Source organism: Xiphophorus couchianus, chromosome 9, assembly GCF_001444195.1.
Source record: "Xiphophorus couchianus chromosome 9, X_couchianus-1.0, whole genome shotgun sequence".
NCBI lineage: Eukaryota > Metazoa > Chordata > Actinopteri > Cyprinodontiformes > Poeciliidae > Xiphophorus > Xiphophorus couchianus.
Window position 1 is genome coordinate 5,675,918 of NC_040236.1, and position 10,046 is coordinate 5,685,963.

Here is a 10,046-nt window from a genome sequence, read left to right on the forward strand (position 1 = left end):
AAGGAGGGAATGTTTATCTCATTTTGTCAATACTAGACAGACAGTGTTATTACATATGCTGCTTCTATTGCTGCCAGCACCTTACCAATACAGCCAAAAACTCCTAGTTTCCATGGAGGTAATCTGCAGTGGCAGAGGAAAGTAACATTATGAAGAGAAGACTTTGAGCTAGCTACAGGCATCCCCCCAAGCTTTTGTCTGTCACACTGTTGCAGTGAGGCACAAGGTACCTCTTTTAGGGATGAAAAGCTCTATCTGTCTGTAACTGAACTTGCAGAGAGGATGAAGTGGATTTTGCTGGGAAAAGGCTGGGTGGGGTTGATGAAACATTAAAACATTGCTGGCAAACTTGAGTCCGAAAGCAAAATATATGGAGCATGATTACTTGACTTGTAGCAAGTGTCCAAAGCAATACTGTAAGTTTCAAAATGCAAAGCAATAGCTTTTATAAACAGTTATAATTCAGACATATACCATCAAAAATGTTTTTACTGATACAAAAACATTATGTACTTCTGTTGTCTGAGAGCCTATTTTCAGTGTCAAGGTTACGTGACCCAGTTTATGTTTCCAGCAGACACTGCATGGCATACAATGCTTTATTCATATTCAGTATTAAATAAATGTTCACTTCAAAATCTTACTAGTCGGTTTAATTTAATTTCCATGTATTTCTACAAGATCAAGCAACTCAGTTCAGTCAACTGGAAGCTGAAAGGAGTTTGTGTGTGTGTGCATTTCCACCAAGGCACAAAAGCATAGCATGTATAAATGCAGCTGAAAGACACTTGTATTATATTAGAAGAGCCAAAAGTTTACAAAGTAATGACTGCAGCAAAAGATATAATGTCTTGATTTAATTTCACATGAAGAGAGATGACAGAAAAAAGAAAGCACTTGAGGTAGCAAAATGTGTTTTTGATGGCAAAGAACAATGCAATAAAAATGAAGGGAAGGATACCCTGCTCCATCTGCAACAGTATCTAATTTAATTCAATGTTCTGTAAAGAAATTACAGTTTTATCAAGCTGAACTTTATGAGGAGGATATAATAGAAAAGACTATCTATATTTCATAAAACAAAGACATAGTGTTGGCACTTGAAGACAATGTTTACCAAGACAGAGGACAAAGTTTGCCGACCTATCTATTTCTGCAGTTTTATGTAGGTCTTATGTGGAAGATGTCATATCTCAAGAGGATATGAGTCAGAGGTGGTGTGTGCTGCAGGATTTTAGGGTGGAAGCATACAAGGTCAGCAAAAACATTTGTCATGGCCCCTTTGTTTGTCCACAAAGAATTTACTTGTTCTAGATTCATCTGACTTGCAACTAATGTGTAGATAAATGTCTTCAGGACATTAGCAGACCAACGGCAGGTGTCCTGTACAAAAGATATTGAGACACAGGATCGAATAAAGGTTAGGTGTGCCGTGGAGTCTAATATGAAAACAGTGTAAACACAACCAAAGTGAACAAAATTTTTGTTTTGAATTCATGCAATTGAAAGAGGAAATTTTAGACACAGAGCTTTTGAAAATATCCAGTAATCGCTCTTATTTTTTGGAAATCACAAGCTATTTTTGTACTTGTAAGATTTCTTTCCTATTGTAATATACATCTTAATGTTTGCTTTCATCAGATCCCCTTTTGGTAGCATGTGTACTGTATGAAATAGTTTTTAATTGAATTGCATAAAACCTGTGATTGATCTATGTCTTAGACGCAATTCCTGTGAATACATTATACATACATTCTACTGCTTGCTCAATTTCTGACAGCCCGTTGAAAACGTCTAGGATTTTTAAAAACACAAATCAAAGCTAATCAGTAACGTTTATGATAAAATCAAGTAATTCAGTAAACTCTTAAGAGTTTTTGAATACCCAAGGTATATGCAATATACTTTAACACCATATTTACTAATTGAGAAGTCTTACACACCCACTTTGAACTTAAGGACTTGTCAGCAATCTGAGATGTTATGTTTATGTAGTTGTTTATTTCCCTCAGCTTTTCCCTTAAATCTCCACAGGGTGAGACACAGAAAACAGGCAGCAGGAACAGCGGAGGGCTGATTTCTGCAGGTGTGCTTGCGTGTACATAGGTATGTTGAAGACAATGTAATAAAGCTGAAATACTCTGTGTTTCCTAGAGTTCCCTTTGCATTTATTTTTTCACTAATTCCTCCCTAAATGTTATCCTCAGTTTTGGATCTCCCTCAGTTAGACCAAACCTACAACAAACGTCTGGCTCACTTCTCACTACTTCTAAGGCTCCTCTTCTTAAGCTTCTTTATCTGACTTACTACCTGTCCAGCCTCGTCCACTCCTGCAGCTCCAACAATCTCAGCTCCCACAGCAGATGTACTGCCCTTCTGTCATCCAAGTCACCACCATTTTTTCTAACTCCTTGTCTCCCTGTTACATCACAGACCAACACCTCTGGATTCCTCTCACTCCTCTGTGTCGTTCATCCTCTCTGCCTTCACTAAGAGTTCATTCTCTCACCTCTGGTAGAATATGTTCTCATTTCCAATGCTTCCAGTACCCCGACAATAACATAGTCCTTCATTGCTGTCCCAAGTATATAGTGCAGCATACTTAATGTGCTATGCCAGGCTGCAAGGGACTTTTGGTATTTTCAGTGACATTAGTATTGATATTCAGAGATATTGCAGGTATTGCACATGTGGAATACCTGCAAACTCCAATAAAATTTACATAGATACTAAGCAAATACTGTAGGAATGACCGAGTAATAACACTACTTGATATTTTGTCACACTATGCAGGTGTTCTGTCTGTATGATTGAAGATTTTCTCTCCTTATGGACCGCTTGCAGTGTGACATCACACGCAGAAGATCGCGCCTTCATCTCCCTGCTGGAGGGCAAAAAGCTGCTCCCCAACAATCACTACCATTATTTTTAGCTGTTAAGTTGTCAATATAACATATTAGATCTTAAATGCACATCTGATATATATATAAGAAAAAGGGGTCCAGTGCTTTGCTACACTATGACAACAAGGTCAGTAAAAACTTTGAATTAAGACAAACAAAAGGGAGGGAAAGAGAAGTTCATGTATTCTTGCTTGACTTTGACAACCTTAATATGTAGATGTGATGTGGAATTTGGTGTGTTTCGGTTCAGTTACAAAATAAGAAAGCAGCCCGCACACCAGCTCTGATAGATCATGAGTAGAGCAGGTGTTTAAATTAGCTAATCAGCCACCGCAGTGTTAGATTAGCTAACAGCAGCAGCAGCTAATCTCCCACAGTGATCTTATTAATAATAGTTACTCATTAATAATTGCAAAATAAACATCAAGCCTATAACATAATACTGCAACAGACTGAATGTTCTGTTCTTTGTGTGGAAAATGTTTGAGTGTTTTCTGGTGTTGAATCCTGAAACAACATGGTGGCACTGTTGTCTGTTGCTATGGCAATGAGTTTGCGTGTAACATAGCCGACACAGAGAGCAAAGAAAAAGTGGTTAAACGCATACATATCCATATCAAATGTTTGAAATGGTTGCAAATCTATATTCTATATTTTCCAATGAATTATTTTAAGTTTATTTCACTATTTGAAGGCACTCTGGCAGTGTATTGAAAACTGAACTTTTGCCCCACATGGTGTGCTAGTTTCAGTTAAAATCAGTAGTTTACATACACAGGATTAAAAGACATGTACACCTTTTTTGCCTTTCTGAAGTTAAAGTAGCTAAATCTGGTACTTCGTGCTGTATGAAGTGATCATATGATTTGTCTCTTCTCAAACAATATAAACTACAATAGATATTGCCATATTGAGTTTATTGCATGTAATTTTGCCTGATTTCAGAGATAAAGTTTTAGACTGGATATATGTAATTTATTAACTCATTTTAATGGAAACGATATGAAGATGCTTGTGTGTGAAGTCACTTTTCACTACAACATCAAACTTTAAAAATATTAACAAAGGTAGCCAGTGGTGACAGGAAGGAAATCAGTATTTCATGAATAAATCATGAAGTACATCTTCCTGTTGTAAACACGCAAGCATGAACGGCTCTACCAGTGTTGTGATGCAAAAGTGAACGGTGCTGGAGTTATCACAACAGGCAGATGTAATTTTATGTGACATGCTGCGGCAACAACTCTAACATTATGCATGGCTTTAACTTTGCCTATCATTATGAGAGTCACACAGTTTTCTATCTTTGTTTGCTCTCTTTCATCAAACCTTTGATGCCAACCTATGTATTACCACGATTCTTAACCAGGTGGGGAGGCGCCATTTGATGGGACTGATGGAGCCTTCTGATGGTCTTGGTTGTTGGCCTGTTGTGCTCTGCTGGATGGTCATTTTCTCACCAATTTAAGATGCATGGCATTTTATCTGACAAAGACATCCAGCTCGGGCAGAGAAGATTATTCATCAAATGTCAAGTGGGAATACTGGCTCCACTCCTTTCTTAAAGGAGCCTGAAAACTCTAAGACAATAAATTATGCTGACTTGGACTTTGTAAAACCCACGTAAGCCACTATATAGTGAATAAGAAATGTCTTGATGCATCAGAGCTGGATTAAAAAGAAAATGGGGCAGATGAGGTGATAGGATAGATTTGACGAAAACATAAATTTTTAAATTGTACAAAGAGGTGTATAACACAATCCAATCAAAGAAAAAGCATTTTCAATTATTCATGTTCCATCTATTTTGCTTTTCATTTGTTTCTGGATGTGATTAAATCAAACAACTTTAATTAAGGAAAGCTATCATTTGCTCCTTCTATCTTGGAATGAATAAATACCACTTCTGGATTCCAAATTGATTTCTAGCAATCTCCAAAATACATTTTTTAACGAGGTTGGAAGAGCATGTGCTTTCACACTGAAGGTTTTTGCCACAGGTCTTTTGAGTTTATATGTACTGTTTTAAACAGTATTGAAGTGTTATTTTATGAAGAACATTTCTGTGTAAACCTCTGCAGTCTGCTGTGCACCTTTTCTCACATTGGCACCAAAAGAACAGAGAAAATCCATAGCCTTACCACCCTGTCTCCAAATCTTCTGTTTGGGAATACTTTACACTTCAATTATAGTGGCAATTGAGAAAGAAAAGAGAACTGAAATAAAATCTTTGTCTCAGCAATTTTAAAACAGCAATAAGGCAAGTAGTTAGCGCCACAGCAAATTTCATTTCTCACTTGAAACGCCAATACTGTTATATAAATATAACCTGTGCAAAGAAAATAAAAAAGCTTTAGTACCAATCCAACAGCCAGTACCCTTTAAACAGCCCCATGTTAGCATTTCAGCCCAGGCCAAAGCCATAACAAATGCCACATAAGTCTTAAAACAGCAGATGTGACTACACTTGTTTTTAAAGGCATGCTGAATGATGAAACCCCGTTGTGAAATTCAGCCTGCGAACTATCCCTGGTTTACAAGAGCAACTCCATGCTACAGCTGTCTAGAACTCATCCAAAACTTTTGGGATCAGTGTTACGAACTTAGCCACATTGTCAATATTATTAGCAAGTATTTAGATGAAGCAGCATAGGGACAAAAAACTAGAAACAAACCTAATGTCTTCTGGTGTAGAAATCTTGTAGACTCCATCCATCCATCCATTTTCTGCACACCCTTTCTCAATGAGAAAAGGAAGCATCCAAAAGACACAAACTCCCCAAGCAGCAGTCCTGGTTGACAAAATATTTTCACTTTACAGATTTTTTTTTTGCCTGGTAAGCAAATTGGGCAACCATGTCATTTAACGGCTAGTAGGAAAGCCAATATCTCAGTCACTTACCAGAGAGTAGGCAGCACTGCAACTTTCCTCTCTACTAATGGATGACTGAGAGAAAGAAGAACATTATGGATCATCAAAATTCCACGTTCAAAATGTAGACTTTCTATATAATATAATATGGGCTAGGGCTGCACAGTGGCGCAGTTGGTAGCACTGTTGCCTTGCAGCAAGAAGGTCCTGGGTTCGATTCCCGGCCGGGGTCTTTCTGCATGGAGTTTGCATGTTCTCCCTGTGCATGCGTGGGTTCTCTCCGGGTACTCCGGCTTCCTCCCACAGTCCAAAAACATGACTGTTAGGTTAATTGGTCTATCTAAATTCTCCCTAGGTGTGTGTGTGTGTGTGAATGGTTGTTTGTCCTGTATGTCTTTGTGTTGCCCTGCGACAGACTGGCGACCTGTCCAGGGCGTACCCCGCCTCCCGCCTGGAACGTAGCTGGAGATGGGCACCAGCAACCCTCCCGACCCCATTAGGGACAAGGGTGAACAGACAATGGATGGATGGATGGATGGATAATATGGGCTGAAACGATTCCTCGAATCATTCAAGTACCTCGATTATTAAAATTCCTTGAGGAAAATTTATCTGCCTGGAAGCTTCCTTAAATTAGATTTTATTATGTAGCGCACTGTATTTGTGGAGGGCAGCGCTCTTACTTCCGCCTATGAGTTGTTGTGAAGTGCTAGCAGCATGGTGCTGAATTGTATGCCATTTTGCCAGGGTTTGGGGGACAAATAAGGATTGTTGAACTTTGCGATGGTTGGATGGACTGCGACAGTTTTGGAAAGGTATCGTCACTATTTTGGAGCGAACCATAGGAATGGCAGAGAGAGAGAGAGAAATATATAGATATATAGATATAAAAAAAATAAAAAAATTCCCTTCTCACCCACCGCGGGTGGTTCTTATCCTCTGAGCTCGGGTCCTCTACCAGAGGCCTGGGAGCTTGAGGGTTCTGCGCAGTATCTTGGCTGTGCCAAGGACTGCACATTTTTGGACTGAGATGTCTGATGTTGTTCCTGGGATCTGTTGTAGCCATTGGTCCAGTTTGGGGGTGACTGCCCCGAGGGCCCCGATGACCACAGGCACCACTGTGGTCTTCACCTTCCAGGCTGTTCCAGGAGCTAAAGAGGAGCAGGTTTGAGTTGAATGATCTGCTCTGCTGAAACCTGGACCTAAGTAATGAGACACTGCAAGCCTAATGTATATCAGCCTGTAACTGTTCAGTGTAAGTTTCAACTTTTATTGGCTATATGACAGCTGTTGGAGGCTGGCTGTGAACCAGGCAGAATGGGGTTGGGTTTTTTAACAGGAAACTGGCAGGTGGTATATTTTATTCTTCCTGGGCTGCAACTTACTGTTCAAAATTATTGTTCCAACTACAGTGAGGCAACCTTTCTTTAGGTCCAGTTCAAGCTAGCTGTCCTTAATGTCCTCTCTGCTGCCACTCCCAAGGAAATACAATAATAAAAAAAAAACACCTGTCATCTCAGACTATCCCTTTCTGGTTTCTCACTGTCACGTGTTCTGTCCTCTGCCACCATCTCTCAAGCGATCTTTCTGTCATTCCCTTGGGCTTTTCTTTTGTATGGGGATGCTATTTTACTGTCTTTCCCGTTCTGAACCTGCTTTCCCATTCTTTTCTAGTGCTCTTCACCTGTTTCCCATTTCGTAATTATAGCCTGGAGATTTATATTTACCTGCACTTCTGACCCCCTCAACATTTAATACTTCTACTTTTGGTATGAAGGATCTCATAGTCTGCATGGAGGTACAGTATTTCATATCAACCCTGCATCATTTCCTACCTTCTGCAAGGATGTGCTTTCCCACTTTGACAAAGTATTTTGTAAAGAAATATCTTCATGTGACCCAAATCAACCCCATCCACCAGCATGAGGTTGTATAAAGTTATATTTGTTGAAGCAGAAGGTAGAATCACTTGTATCTGATGCTTGAAAGTGAAAAACTAATACATTATGGTTCATTACATGAACCATAATTGTTCGCTTATGAGGTTGGGATGAAATGGCAACATTTGGATCTGAACGGGTAGAGGAGTTAGATAACAGAGCAGTCTTATCTTATTTGAGCATACCAGGTACACTGATGGGAAAACCTACTATTAAAGGAAAACTCAGCTGAACTTTTCATTAAATACTTAAATACTTGATAAATGAAAAAAAAAAGTTTAAATAAAAGATAACTTTTGACTGTATAAATACACCAAATCAATGCATAAGTAAATTACCCTTTTCCCCAAATGGGGAATATTTAATTTATACTTGGGTTTTTTCTTCAATTCATGCCTCAAACAACATGGTCTTAAGTTTGATGGACCTATGATAGTGCTCCTAAAATAAGCAGAACACACTAAAGAGTTTTTTTTTTACTTTCATAAAATTCCTATTACCATCCATGATAAGAAAATCATTCGGGTAAAGTTTTTTTAAATACTTTGATTGATTTGCTGTTTTTGAAAAACCCTTTTGAATTCCTGTGTAAAAAGACAAAACAAAGGATGATACTAGGTGAGGTGGTATAATTTCCTGTACTGTAACATCATGTGGTATGAAAATCTGTCCATTGCTGAAAAATCTAGATTGGTATAAAATTGTGGTCAACAATTGTAGGACATCCTCCGATATGGTGAGTTGAACTAGCAACATTGCCTCTAATCCTGACTATGCTCTGAATCATAAATATAGATTGCCACCATCTGGTTGACGACACAGGGCTCCAAAGGTTAAACTGAAAAATGTTTTTGTACACAAGTTGATCCTGATAGGGAACATGGAAGATTGACCAGTTTGGAATGTCATCATCTGCTTGCGTAGTTTAGATTTTTTTTTTTTTTCTGTGCATTGTATATGTATGCATTTGTACCAAAAATAAGAAAAATATCTCATAAAAAAAGCAATTTTGTATCATGCAAGGTAAAATCTGTACAATAGGTGATTTTCAAATATGTGTAATTTTTTTGTTTTATTTTCTCCTCACAGATTGCCATCACCAAATCTAGTTTACAAAATAACACTGTTTTTAAGTGTCAGTGTGTACGGTTTTGTGAGCTTGGGGTTTGATAATTGCTATCAACATGTTCAGCCTGGTAATTTGGTTTTAGGCTTAAAATCCCTAATTTTCTTATTTTCGGCAGTATCACCTGCTCCTGGCTATAACATTCCTGAGGTTCTTGAGAGAAAACATTTCTGTAAGGTACCGTAGAGACTGTTCCCTTTTCATCCACTGGGAAACTTTCTGTCATAGGACCTGGCAAGTAAGACCTAAGCCGTCTTACTAATATCTCAGCCCCACTGGGATCCAAATACCATCCCAATGTTAAAGTTTGCTGGACAGAAACCTGGTGTCTCCAGACCAAGACTCCCCTGACAGAGAGGCCAGGAGACAGGACTGTTATCCTGTCTGCTAGCTGATGGCCTGAGCTCTAGAGAGCTGGAGAATTGTTCAGTTTTCCAATCAGACATAAGGTAGTAAAATTTTGTGCTGCTCTACTGCTCTGGAACTTGATAAGAATGGATATGGAAGAGAGAACTTCAAACCCTATTTTCTGTCAAATCAAGCAGCATCAGATTAAGCACAGGTCTTTCATACAAGGATTCTATTTTATTTTTTTACAAAGTTTGGATAGTGACACAGTCTAATCAAGTGAATATAATATTGCTTTGTTTATTACCTAGGACACTGTTTTATTCCTGTCAAGTAGGTTGCTTGTTGTGTTTTTTGTGCTTATCTTTATCTTTGCTGTTAATTTATTATATTACTTTTGATTAGTAAAAAGCAGAAATAATAAAGTCACAAAAGGTAAAAATAAAGCAAGTAGGTGCCTTTCACAGGCAAAGTTATCACAAAACTATTTAAATCCCACCCCAAAAAATGATAAAATAGGTAAACTCATGAAAACACATAAAGAAAATACACATTTAACAGAAAGTAGGTTTAAACAACATTATAAGTGCTTTTTCAAACAGCACAGAAAGCTCTTGTAATGCTTTTGTTGACTTCCACAGCCTTGGTGCTGCAGACTGAAAGGTTGTGTCCCCCTTGGTATTAAATCTGGTGTCTGGAACAACTTGAAAATTTTGAGCCACTGAAGAAAGAGAGCGAACAGCAGTAAATTTCTTGAGAAGATACATATGTATTCTGGGGCCTGGGTGTTTAATCCTCTGCATCTTAGTGTGACAATTTTGAAACATAGCCTAAGATTTATATGTAGCCAAGTTAAA